Source organism: Heptranchias perlo, unplaced genomic scaffold (assembly GCF_035084215.1).
Source record: "Heptranchias perlo isolate sHepPer1 unplaced genomic scaffold, sHepPer1.hap1 HAP1_SCAFFOLD_55, whole genome shotgun sequence".
Classification (NCBI taxonomy): Eukaryota; Metazoa; Chordata; class Chondrichthyes; order Hexanchiformes; family Hexanchidae; genus Heptranchias; species Heptranchias perlo.
Window position 1 is genome coordinate 72,695 of NW_027139570.1, and position 14,824 is coordinate 87,518.

Sequence of the window (14,824 nt, forward strand, 5' to 3'; positions counted from 1 at the left end):
GACAGGCTTTCTTTTATACAACAACTTGTGTGCATAAAATTTCATGTATATATACATGTTTATAATACTTATATATGACATAGAATGGGTATAGAAGTTTCTCCTGTAACGCCATGAAGCTGAAACAAAATGGCGGCCAGTAAGGCGGCCATCTTAAATAAAATGGCCGCCACTGTCGCAGTGATCCCACAGTGTCCCAGTGATCCCACAATGTCCCAGTGATCTCACAGTGTTCCAGTGATCCCACAGTGCCCCAGTGATCGCACAGTGTTCCAGTGATCCCACAGTGTCCCATTGAACCCACAGTGTCCCAGTGATCCCACAGTGTCCCAGTGATCCCACAGTGCCCCAGTGATCCCACAGTGTCCCATTGATCCCACAGTGTCCCATTGATCCCACAGTGTCCCATTGATCCCACAGTGTCCCACTGATCGCACAGTGTCCCATTGATCGCACAGTGTCCCATTGATCGCACAGTGTCCCATTGATGCCACAGTGTCCCATTGATCGCACAGTGTCCCATTGATCGCACAGTGTCCCATTGATCGCACAGTGTCCCATTGATCGCACAGTGCCCCATTGATCCCACAGTGTCCCACTGATCGCACAGTGCCCCATTGATCCCACAGTGTCCCATTGATCGCACAGTGTCCCATTGATCGCACAGTGTCCCATTGATCGCACAGTGTCCAATTGATCCACAGTGTCCCAGTGATCTCACAGTGTTCCAGTGATCCCACAGTGCCCCAGTGATCGCACAGTGTTCCAGTGATCCCACAGTGTCCCATTGAACCCACAGTGTCCCAGTGATCCCACAGTGTCCCAGTGATCCCACAGTGCCCCAGTGATCCCACAGTGTCCCATTGATCCCACAGTGTCCCATTGATCCCACAGTGTCCCATTGATCCCACAGTGTCCCATTGATCCCACAGTGTCCCATTGATCCCACAGTGTCCCACTGATCGCACAGTGTCCCATTGATCGCACAGTGTCCCATTGATCGCACAGTGTCCCATTGATGCCACAGTGTCCCATTGATCGCACAGTGTCCCATTGATCGCACAGTGCCCCATTGATCCCACAGTGTCCCATTGATCGCACAGTGTCCCATTGATCGCACAGTGTCCCATTGATCGCACAGTGTCCAATTGATCCACAGTGTCCCAGTGATCTCACAGTGTCCCATTGATCCCACAGTGTTCCATTGATCGCACAGTGTCCCATTGATCCCACAGTGTCCCATTGATCGCACAGTGTCCGATTGATCCCACAGTGTCCCATTGATCCCACAGTGTCCCATTGATCCCACAGTGTCCCATTGATCCCACAGTGTCCCATTGATCCCACAGTGTCCCAGTGATCTCACAGTGTCCCATTGATCCCACAGTGTCCCATTGATCTCACAGTGTCCCATTGATCCCACAGTGTCCCATTGATCCCACAGTGTCCCAGTGATCTCACAGTGTCCCATTGATCCCACAGTGTCCCATTGATCCCACAGTGTCCCAGTGATCTCACAGTGTCCCAGTGATCTCACAGTGTCCCATTGATCCCACAGTGTCCCAGTGATCGCACAGTGTCCCATTGATCTCACAATGTCCCATTGATCGCACAGTGTCCCATTGATCTCACAGTGTCCCAGTGATCCCACAGTGTCCCATTGATCCCACAGTGTCCCAGTGATCTCACAGTGTCCCAGTGATCCCACAGTGTCCCATTGATCTCACAGTGTCCCATTGATCCCACAGTGTCCCAGTGATCTCACAGTGTCCCATTGATCTCACAGTGTCCCATTGATCCCACAGTGTCCCAGTGATCCCACAGTGTCCCATTGATCTCACAGTGTCCCAGTGATCCCACAGTCTCCCAGTGATCCCACAGTGTCCCAGTGATCCCACAGTGCCCCAGTGATCCCACAATGTCCCAGTGATCTCACAGTGTCCCAGTGATCCCGCAGTGTCCCAGTGATCTCACAGTGTCCCATTGATCCCACAGTGTCCCATTGACCCCACAGTGTCCCATTGATCCCACAATGTCCCAGTGATCTCACAGTGTCCCAGTGATCCCGCAGTGTCCCAGTGATCTCACAGTGTCCCAGTGATCCCACAGTATCCCATTGATCCCACAGTGTCCCATTGATCCCACAATGTCCCAGTGAACCTGCAGTGTCCCAGTGATCCCACAGCACGCCCGTTGATCCCACAGTGACCCAGATACAACTCACGTGAGCCCCATTGGGTGCAGCTTGTGGTGAAGGCCTCAGTCTGTCCCATGTGGAGAGAAAGCTCCTTGTCCAAGGATTCCACCTCCTCCCAAAAATTCTCTTTCCACATCTTCATGTTACAGCATTTCCACAAAAAAAGTCCTCTGGAGGGAGAGAGAGATAGTGAAAAGGGACTGATTAGAAACAAAACAAGCGATTAAAACTGCTCAGCTAGAGCACAGAGCTCCCTCACACTCACTCACTCACACACTTTCACACTAACTCACTCACTCTTTCCATTACACAGGCAGCAATCCCACAGCAAATACCACTGACAAACAAACTCCCCAGTTACAAAGCAGAAAATCTAAAGAAAAGAGAGAAAAGTTGGGAGAAAGAGAGAGACAGAAAAACACTCACGGCAGACTGAAGAGCACAAGTTGCTTCTCTCTCTCTCTAATACAAGTTTGCAGGGTTTTCTCTCCTGTTTTGCCACTCATTGCCTCACTCACCACCCCCACCCCCGGCCTTCACCAACCCTCCCCTAAAAGGTGCTGGTCTGTCTGCCTGTGTTTGCTGCAGTGTCCAAATTGCCCCTGTGCTCATTTTCTCTTCTGTTCCTGGAGCAGGGGACAAAAAGCCTGGCCATATTTTGCTACTTCACCCTTTATGTTGCAGTTTGCAAAGGTGAACGAACTTTACCTTTGCTCTTTTCTCTTGTTTTAATTAGCAGTGGACAAAAAGCCTATAGTTTGTGGTCAACTTACAGTTTGTGGCTTTTTCCAATTAACCAAAGAGTTCAAACAAATTCATGACATTCAAAACAGCCAAAGTAAAAATGTTTTTTTTAAAAACTAATAAAAAACAAGATCCCTCACTCAGTTACAGAAACAATCTCTCAGCAACATTCACTTACACAGAAACAAAGCCCAGTTTATAAAGGAGAAGAATCTGAAGAGTAAAAGATTGAGAGACAATCTATCGGCAACAACAACTTGTATTTATATATTAGAGCAACAACGACAACATCAATTTGCATCTATACATATATATGTATTTCCATAACACAACTACTATTACAAAGCCCCCATAAAGGCTGTGGGGAAAGAGCAGAGGGGGACATGGGACTAATTCGACAGCCCTTTCGAAGAGCTGGCACATGCACAGTGGGCCGAATGGCCTCCTCTTGTGCTGTACCGACCATGAAACAATGAATCTATGAACAACTTCAATGTCATGAACCTGTAACTAAACTGACACCAGCAATGCAGTCATCTTACTGAGGGGCAAGGCGGCCATTTAACTGAGGGGCAAGGCGGCCAATTAACTGAGGGGCAAGTTGGCCATTTAACTTTGAGGAAAGACGGCCAACTTACTGGGGGGCAAGATAGACATATTGAACAAATTGTCCGCCATGAAGCTGAAACAAAATGGCGGCCCTGATCCTGAAACATAATGGCCGACAATAAGGTAGCCATCTTACTGAGGACAAGGTGGAGCTTGTTGCAGTGAGACACACGGAGAGGGTTCATTTGCTGTTCCTGTTAAATCACTGTTGCACTACAGTTAAAGATACAAACTGAGTGAGACTGGAACTAGCTGGTGTTTAACACAAAGACAGCGGTGCAGTGAGGGAATCAAAGACCAAAATGTGAACTTCTGCAAAAAAATGGATTAATATTTGGTTATTTGGACTTAATTCTTACAGAGAAGGAGAGACCAGACATTCGGAGGAAAGGTCAAATGAGCCATTTGGTGTAGAGAATGCAATTCTTGCTTGTATTAAATAAATCAACGTAAAATTGGACTCAATCTGAATGTAGTTCTGATCTGGGATTTGGTTTAATTCTCTATTATTCATATTTTTCTTTAATCTGAAACAATAACAGTATTTGTAACAGTAACAGAACAGGAGAGTGCTGCAGGACCCTGTCCAGTTTAGTAACACAGCAGAAGGGGTAAGAGTACATTGTGATTTATTACAGAATCCCAGCAGCTCACTGGGAAAGTGACACATGGTACAGATGGAGGAGCAAAAAGGTGCAAAGTGATTTTACACTTTAATTTGGGGCAATTCCTTTTTATCTTCACAAGGTTTAATTTTACATTTAAATAATGGGCTCTTTATCCTAAAGAAACATCAGTCACAAACCATGGCTTTATGAACAAAACAATCATTTATTATTCTGAATACACTAGAAAAAATTACATTTCAATTTAATCAACACGTTGGATTTCTGTCCGATTTAGAATTGCTTTAACACAAATAAAACAACACATTCCGAATTCCCAAAATGCATAACCGTTTGGAAATCCAATGTCTATCTTCGACGAAGCTGATAACGAAAGTTATATCCTTATGGTTGACTCAAGCTTGCCTGGAAGATTCCAGGTATTTTGATGGATACCGTTATAGTGTACCCTGTCTTTGTCTTGTATCCAGCTCATCTGCTTCACAGGCAATCTGTGAACCAGCATCGAGGCATCAAGCTGGGAGGTAGCGAGCAGTCATGAAGATTCCAGGTGAGGTGGTGCTGCGAGGAAGCGAAAGGTGAGTTTGGAGCGGCAGTGGTGGATCTGCGTCTCTCCCCATTCAACTTCTGCCCAGCTGCTTTGTAACATCGAACCACACCTCTGGGGACGGTGGCTTATCAAAAATAGGTTCCTACAAATACAACCCACGATTGTTTTCTCTCAGTGTCCACAACGTAACCAAGTCAAGCCGGCAGGTGTTCAAACCATCTCCAGCCCTCCTGGAATCGTTATTATTGCTATGGTGACCTATCCTCTGCTGTGTGGTCTTTTACAATGTGTCATTAACAGTCCTTCTAACAGCCCTTCCTCCTTTTAATCGTCCTTTTACTTCAGACATGCTGAAGCCAATTTAGTCTCAGGCTTTCGCTTATCAGATGACTTTTTTTACGACACAGAGCAGCTGGGAAACTCCTGCAGTAAGTAATGGTCAGGGTCAGGTACACAAGACTGAGTGACTTTATTGAGCTGCCTCCAGGCATCACCTCTCTCTTTGTTTCTCTCTGTGGATCTACTTTTCCCTTTTCCTTCTTTCGATCTGTCTCTTCCTCCTTCCCTTTCCATCTGTCTTTATTTCATTCTGTTTGCTTCTCAATCTCTCCAGCTCTAATTCTGTCTACTTCTTTCTCTCTGTTTCGATTTGACTTTTCGAACTCTTCTTTGCATCTGTTACTGTATTTCATTCCATCTTTCTCAGTCTCTGTTTTAATATTTGTATTTCTCCTCCTCTCTTCTGTTTTCTATTTTCTCCCTGATTTCTGTTCCTCTTTTTCTCTTTCTCTTTTTCGTTTTATGTCCGACACTCTCCTGCTCTGACTCTCTCTCAGTCTCTAGTTATTTTGAATTGATTTCATCTGTCTATTTACCTATCTTCTCCAATCACTTTGTAATTACTTGGCAGTGTCTCTCTCTCTCATTATATATATATATATATATATATATATGATATATATATATATATATATACTTTCTTTCTCTCTTCATTTTTCCCTCTTGTCTTAATAATTTACTCTTTATTTCTCTCCGTCTCTGAGTAACTCTCTCTGCCCTTCTTTATTTCTGCACTTTTCTAATTGGTACATATATTTTGTCCTTATGTTCTCTCTCTCTCTGTCCCTCTCTCTGGCTCTCGTCTCTCACTCTCTCTGTGTCTCTATCTCCCTGCCTCTCTCTTTGTCTTTCTCCTGGTCTCAATCTCTGTCTCTCTCTGTGCCACTCTCTCTGTCTCACTCTCTCTCTGTCCCTCTTTCCCTCGCTTCCCACTCTCTATATCTCCCTCTCTGTCTCTCTGCCTCTCCTTCTTTATCTCTCTCTCTCTCTCTCCCACCCTCTCTCCCTCCCTTGCCCTTTCCCACTCTCTTCCTCTTTGTCTCTCTTTCTCTGTCTCTCTTTCTCTGTCACTCTCCAACTCTCTTTGTCTCTGACTCTCCCTTTCTCATTCTCTCTGTCTCCCTCTCTCTGTCTCTGTCTCTCTCTAATTGCCTCGCCCTTTCTCTCCCTCTTTCTCGCTCCCTCACTCGCTCTTTCTCACTCTCTCTCTGTCTCCCGTTCTCCCCCTCCCTCTCTCTCTCTGTCCCTCTCTCTCTCTGCATCTGTCTCCCTTCCTCTCTCCCTTCCTCTCTCCCTCTCTCTCACCATTTATGTGAAGTACACACATCCTGATCAGGTCCACAGAAGTGACTTTGATTTCCAGCTTTGCCCATTTTGTCTTGCAGTCAGTTAATTAAAGTCCAGCTGAGCTCTTTAATGCCGCCATTTTGAGCAACAATTCACGTGTTTTCTGCAAAGCAAATCCCGCCTCAATGGGTGAGATTATCAATAAAATATAATCTCAGAATTAGATTTAAGATCATTTCATATTTCTGTGCTGCTAATATAAAATGTACTTTCCATCCCCCGGGAAGTGTAGGAGATGGAGTATGAAATGGGATTTAGTTCTCGTGCTTGAAACCCTTCAGTTCTTTCTTTGATTTCATTAATTTAACAATTAGATTGAGCGGGTATTTCACCGCGTTCTTCAGCTCCTCTCTGAATTTAGTCTGGGTCAGGACATAAATGCACGTGTTTGTGCAGGAACTGAGAAGCTGCAGCATCTTTGATGTGTGATCTGTGAGATAACCAGGGTCGATGAAGGAGTAAAAATACCGAATGTCTGCAATTCGCAGATAAATGAAAAATACAACCTTTGTCAGCCACAACAGTATAAAACTGCCCGATATACTGAAGAGTAAAATGATGGATTTCTTTCGGTTCTCCATCTCTGGATCACTCAGATTCTCTCCATTGCTGCGGCCACGGAGTCCCCTGCGGACTCGACTGGACACTAAAATACGCCTGACTGTCAGAACATTGAACAGAAAAATCAGACAGAACGGGATAAAAGGGGTTAAAATGAGGTGAAACATCTCAAATGCGGACCATGCGGGGGAAGTACGGAAGCTCGGTTTAACCTCACAAAACCAGGGAACATTATCAATTATAACGTAAGGTTCAAATGTAAAGTACGTGGGGACATTCACCAAACAGCCCAGCACACTCACTGTTCCCAGAACCACAGCCGCCGTTCTCTCGGTGCAATATTTAGTTTTCAGCTTCTCACAACAAATGGCCACAAATCGATCAAAGGTGAAAGCGACTGTGAACCAGACAGAAACATCTGTGGCAGCAGCACTCAAGGAGGCAAGAAAACTACACGCGGGAGTAATGAGCAGGAATGAATCTCTGAAATAAATCAGACCAATCCAATTCAATATCACACCAATGATAACGACCAGGAGATCGGCCACTGCCATTCCCACCAGGTAGGCACTGATACATCTGGAGAGACCGCACTTTCCTCGGGACAGGATCACAATCGCCACCAAGTTAACTGTAAGGGAACAGAGAAATTACTGATCAGACCTGCAGTCATGAGGGGAGGATCTGAAGTGAAATTTCCAGCTTTGTTGCTGCATCGAAGTGTGGAAAGTGATTCATTGACCTGAGCAGCGCTTTCGGGCAGAGAGATGTTTTTAAACACAATGATCAATAATGAATTGGGAGATGGATACAGAAAGTGAATAAAGTGAGCAGCGGATCCACTGGAAGGGCTGAGTGAGAGCTCAGTGCCGGTGGGGAAGGGAGAAGGGGTTTTACACACCGGGAATCCAGCGGATTAAAGCCAAATTTGGGCTCCAGACGGATGGAAAAGAGAGGGAAGTGTCGGAAGGTGAGAGGACGCGGGAGGTGCAGCTTGTGTGTTACTCTGGGTTAAGAGAGCCGACAGTGAGTGAGATTGGGAGGGAGTCAAGGAAAAGAGTAGTGTGCATGAACGTGTAGGAGCTCGAGACGTGTCAGGATTAGATGGTTTGGGAAAACGGACAAACTGAAGGAACTGACGAGACAGAGGATTCATTGCAGTGAGAGCAGAGGCTGGGATTCACAGGGAGAGACTGTACATAATCCAACTATTACATTTCTGTAGTTATTGGTGTCAGGGAACCTGTGTTTGATACAAAATGTGTTCAATAAATTTAATTTGCAAATTCAATGAAACTTAAAATGAAAAGTATTAATACAATTAATCACGTTGTTATTGAACTTATCCGAGCTTGAAAAAAACAGTTTCCGAATAATTGATTACAATCAAGAAATTTCTGATTCTATTTTTGAAGTAAATTTTTAATTATGTTTACTGTTAAGTTGGAAAGTAAGGAACATTCACAAAAACAGTCTGAGGACCTGACAATGATATGAACATGAGGAGCGAGTCCGACAGTAAAAACTCACCCAATCTGACCACATCATAAAAACACCTTCAAATCACATTTTCTCTGTTTAATTTTACTGGAAGTTTCAGCAGTTCATTCGGATGAATTATTCACACCACAACCTCTCGCTTTCCCTCTCAGTCGCCCTCTCTATCATTCATTCTATTCTCTTTCTCAAGTCCATTTTCATATCCGATTAAATCCTATCATCCTGTGCCTGCATTCTGTTCACCAGCCCCGTGTTCCACCGATCCTATTCTCAGTGTCAGTTTATTAAATAGTGAAGCCTCTGTGGAATAGTTTAATGTTTTTACAGATCATTCAATTCTCCACCTGTTCAACAACACTGTTCACTTCATCTACAAATCATGGAATAAACGGAATCGAATGCCTCTCCGAGGCTGATCTCACAATAATTGAGATTCCTTCTCCTGTAATTATAAAGTAAAGTGATAGATGGCGGGATTGTTCAATTAACAAAACGCCAACATCACACTTATAATCTACAGATACACAGAAGGCCTCCTGATTCCAACAGGGACAGTGCAAATTGAGACAACAAAACATCAAAACATTTCATTTTACAATGAACTCCAGTGACATTCAGTGAATTCATCCACAGTGAAGCAGAGAAGGAGATGTGAAAGATTCATCAGCAAACTCAGTTCAGTAACCAGACATCTGAAACGGCGTCAGATACACACATAATGAAATAATATTTCATAACAGTGATCACCAATAAATACATTGAAATCCCAGTTGAACTGAAGCATGTTATTGGGGAGGGAGGACACTGCACTGCCTCCTTGTAACACTGAGACCGTGAGCTGTCTCATTATCAATCATTGAAAACACATTGATGAAAACATATTCCAGGGCAGGTTAGTTCCACAACAAGAAAACCTTAACAGCTCCTGATAGTCTGATACCAACTCTTCGCCCAGAATCCAGATTCCAATATATTCAGTACAGAGAATGATCCAGTAAGAATGCCAGTGTTGGATATACAAAGTTCATGACAGATATAATGCACCTCCTACATTCCACCATTCAACCAATAGTGCAGAACAGGTGACTGTGAAATATGCAGGGGGAAAAACAATTTGCCAAGTACAGCAGCAGAGTTAACACCGATTTACACCATTAACAGCTGAAAGAACGGCTTACCCGGAACTCCAATGGCTGCAAGAACAGGATAATAAATACGTTCTATCTGAACCATCACTGGATATTCCATTTCTGTGAGAAGCACTGACTTCTGTTGGCCTGGAAACCACAGCTCCAGCAGGCACTCTGTGCTGATCCATTCCAACAAGCCCTGATTTATACAGGGGATAAGTCTCCACTGACACGGTTATACTCCTGATCATTGTTATTAGTTACAGTCAGTTTAACAAACACATTATATCAGCAGCTTTGACTCCGATGTAAATAATGTGGTGAATGTAACACAAACATCTCAAAGCCCAGGTTATCAACTTAATCAGATCTCTCTCAGAAATAAAGTTTAAATCTGATCTCATACAGGACTGATCCAACAATAATGAGCAGCTCCATTTACAGTTTTTATATAATTGTATTGACCATGTTCACTCCTGGAGATTCAGTTATAATTTAGACCGATTTCTCCGCTGTGTAGACTGAATCCAGGGACAAAAGCAGACCCGTTTCACTCTGTTCCTGCAGTTTCCCCAGTTAGAATATGAATTGTGAGTCTTTGACAGAAATGACTGTGGGTGATATTAGGGGACGGACACTGAACGTGTCCCATTGACATGCCTCTCTCCGCTATTTTACTGCAGATGTTTACTCGTTTATTCCACATTGGTTAACGGCTCCAGTAAAATTGTCCCTGTGCAACACCGAGATCAGCTCATGACCCGATTTGACCTCCTTCACATAGGCCCCGTGATTTCCTCACCCGCCTCAATTCCTTCCTCAGCCCATTGCCATTGAAACCCTCATTAATGCCTCTGTTCCCTGCACCCCCCCACCAACAGACTCCATTCCTCCGGCACTCCTGGCCGGCCACCCAACCTCCACCTTCCATAAACGTGAACTCATCCAAAACTGTGTAATCCGTGTCCAACCAGCACCAGGTCCTGCTCGGCCTCCCTGACCCTCACCGACTCCCAGTTCCATATCCCTTAAATTTAAAATTCTTATTCCTGGGATTAGATCCCTCCATGGCCCACCCCGCCTTACCGACAGACAACCCATCCAGTTACCTCCTCATTCTCCAGACACTGGCCTCTTTTGCTGGGACTACCCTCAATTGGTTCCACTCACCTATCTGATCATAGTTAGGAGAAGCTTCTCTTCCCAATCCTTGGCTCCCTCCTCTTCCTCATCTACATGCTGCCCTTTGGTGACACAGTCCACAGACATGGAGCAGCTTTCAGATGGACGCTGACAAAACCACCGCCTCCCTTGACCCTTCCAATGTCTTTGTGTTGTCAGACCCACACCCTGATTGAGATGAGACACAATTCCTCCAGTTAAAAATTGGGAAGTCATGATCTTTGGCCCCAAAATCTTCACATCCTTGCCACAGATTCCATCCCCACCGCTGGCTTTTTGATTGGTGAGTTGCTCACCAATCACCAAAGCCCTTACTGACCTGCGTTGGATTCTAGTCTCCAAAGCCTGTCGCTTATTTTTATTCTTTCTTCCATTCAAATCCATCAGAGCCTCACCACTCCCTGTCTCTGTCACCTCCTCCATTCCGATACCCCCTCCCAAACACTCTGCTCCTCCACCTCTGGCCGCTTGTGCATCCGCAGTCCATTTGCCCTACTTTTGACAGCCGTGCCTTAAGCCATCTCAACGTTCCAGAAAGCCCAACCTAAGTCGCTCCATCTCTCTCTCCCCCTTTCAGGTGTCAGACGTGGATCAGTGGTAGCAGTCTCGCCTCTGAGTTAGAAGGTTGTGAATTCAAATCCAACTCCTGAGACATGAACACACAATCCGGGCAGACACAACAGTGCCATTCTGAGGCAGCGCTGCACTGTCAGGGGGGCGATACTGAGGTAGTGCTGAACTGTCGGAGGGTCAGTACTGAGGGAGTATTGCAGTGTCGCAGGGTCAATACTGAGGGAGGGATGCATTGTCGGAGGGGCTGTATGGACGCACTGCTGCACTGTCAGAGGGTCAGTACTGCAGGAATGCAACACTGTCAGAGGGTCAGTAGTGAGGGAGCACTGTACGGTCGGAGGATCAGTACGGAGGGAGCGCTGTACTGTCGAATGGACAGTATCGAGGTAGTTCTGCACTGTCGCAAGGTCAGTAGTGAAGGAGCGCTGTACTGTCGAAGGGGTAGTATTGAGGAAGTTCTGCACTGTCGGAGCGTCAGTAGTGAAGGAGCACTGTACTGTCGAAGGGGTAGTATTGAGGAAGTGCTGCACTGTCGGAGGGTCATTAGTGAAGGAGCGCTGTACTGTCGAAGGGGTCGTATTGAGGAAGAGCTGCACTGTCGGAGGGTCAGTCGTGAAGGAGCGCTGTACTGTCGAAGGGATAGTATTGAGGAAGTGCTGCACTGTCGGAGGGTCAGTAGTGAAGGAGCGCTGTACTGTCGAAGGGCAGTATTGAGGAAGTGCTGCACTGTTGTGGATGCCGCCTTGCAGACGAGACGTTAAACTGAAGCCCCATCTTTCTTCCCAGGTAGATGAAAAAGATCCCACGGCACGATTCTAAAAGGTGCAGGCGAGTTCTACCCGGTGTCCTGGTCAATATTTATCCCTCAACCAACATCACTAAAACCGATTTTCTGGTCATTCATCTCATTGCAGTATTTGGGATCTTGCTGTGTACAAATTGGCTGCAGCATTTCCAACATTACCACAATGACTACACTTCAAAATCAGAGAATCATACATTTGTTACAGCACAGGAGGAGGCTATTTGGCCTATCGATCCCGTGCCGGCTCTTTGTTAGAGCAATCCGTTAGACCCAATCTCCCGCTCTACCCTGTAGCCCTGCAACGTTTTTCACTTGAAGCATTTATCCAATTCCTTTTTGAAGGCCATGATTGAATCTGCTTCCACCACCCTTTCAGGCAGCGCATTCCAGATCATAACAATTCGCTGCATTAAAATGATTTTTCCTCATGTCGCCTTTTGTTATTTTGCTAATCACCTGAAATGATTTTGAACGCTTCTATCAAATCACCTCTTAACCTTCTCTGCTCGAAGGAGAACAATCTCAGCTTCTTCAGACTCTCCACTGAACTGAAGTCCCTCATCCCTGGGAACATTCTAGTAAATCTTGTCGGCACCCTCTCTATCTTCTTCACTTCCTTCCTAAAGTGTGGTGCCCAGAATTGGACACAATACCCCAGTTTTGGTCGAACCAGTGTTTTATAAAGGTTCCACATAACTTCCTTGCTTTTGTACTCCATGTCTGCATTTATAAAGCCCTAGACGCCACATGTTTTTTTAACCGATTTCTCAAACTATCCTGCCGCCTTCAAATAATTGTGCACATATAGCCCGAGGTCTCTGTGTTCCTGCATCCCCTTTAGAATTGTACCATTTAGTTTATATTGCTTCTCCTCTTCCTGCCAAAATGTGTCACTTCGCACATCTCTGCGGTAATTTCATCTGTCATGTGTCCGCTCATTCTACCAGCCTACCTATCTCCTCTTGAAATCTATCACTATCCTCCTCACTGTTCACTGCACTTCCAATTTTTGAGCCATCTGCAAATTTTTTAATTGTGCCCTGTACACCCAATTCCAAGTCGTTAATATTTATCAAGAAAAGCAGTGGTCCCAGCACCGGCCCCTGGGGAACACTTCCTCCAGTCAGAAACACACTCGTTCACGACTACTCTCTGTTTACTGTGACTGAGCCAATTTCGTATCCATGCTCCCACTGCCCCTTTAATTCCATGGGCTTCAATTCTGCTGACAAGCCTATTATGCGGTAATTCATCAAACAACTTTTAAAAGTCCATATACACATCAAATGCAATCCCCTCATCAACCTTCTGTTACCTCATCAAAAAACTCAGTCAAGTTAGTTAAACACGATTTGCTTTAAACAAATTCGTGCTGGCTTTCCTTTATTAATCCACACTTGTCCAAGTGACAATTAATTTTGTCCCATATTATCGTTTCTAAAAGCTTCCCCACCACCGAGGTTAAACGACTGGCCTGCAGTTGCCGGGTTTATCCTTACACCCTTTTTTGAACAAGGGTGTAACATTTGCAATTCTCCGGCCCTCGGGCACTACCCCCATATCTAAGGATGATTGGAAGATTATGGCCAGAACCTCTGCAATTTCCACCCTTACTTCCCTCAGCAATCGAGGATGCATCCCAGCCGGACCGGGTGACTCATTTATTGAAGTACAGCCAGCCTTTCCAGTACTTCCTCTATCAATTTTTAGTCTATCCAATATCTCAACGACCTCCTTTTTTTCTGTGAGTTTTCTTCTTCCTTGGTAACGACAGATGCAAAGTACTCATTTAATACCTCAGCTAGGACGCGGGGACTTGACCTAACATTCAGAGCCAGGACGTGCATGAGCGAAGTTAGGAAATGCTTCGACGCACAAAGTGTGGGAAAAGTTTGGAACGGTCTTCTGTAAAACGGCAGTTGATGTTAGCTCAATCAAGAATTCTAAATCAAAGATTGATAGATTTCTGTGAACCAATGGTATGAAGGGATATGGGGCTAAGGCGGGTAAATGGAGTTAGGTCACAGGTCCACACTGATCTGATCGAATGATGAAAAAGGCTCGAGGGGCAAAATGCCACCGCCACTTGCTGCCTCCTGATATGTGCCAGCTTCTCCTGCAAGAAAGCGGGATGTGTGTCTGGTGATGTTCCTATGATGGTGAATAGCTGCCAGTGTGTGTGGCCTGTGAGTTGTGGCTGAGCGGCTTGCAATGTTGGTAATGTGTTAGGGCGAGAGGGTTGAGTACTGATGGAAAGAGTGTGTTGGTATATGGGTGATGGGGTGTGTCGTGCGTGGAGCAATGGGTGCGGCTAGTGGTGTAGTTGGTAGGAGGCCCAACTTGAAAGTTGACCTCGCTCATCTTGACCACTCATGTCAAAGCATTGAACTTCTTCCTGTACTGCATCCATGTTCATGATACTGTGCACCTGGCATTGACCTCATCCCCTACTGCCTCCCACTCCCTTTTGGGTGTATGTCTGGAGGACCTCTTGCCCACCGTGGATATAGGATGTCCCCCCTTCAGTCCACCTCTTGCACCAAGAGATTCAGCAGAGAACCTTGGTGCAGGTGTTCTCAGACCGGCAGATTGGTGAGTTCTGGCATGCAGATTGGAGGATGTGGGATTTAGTGGTGTGCAACCTTTATTCGATATTTTAAA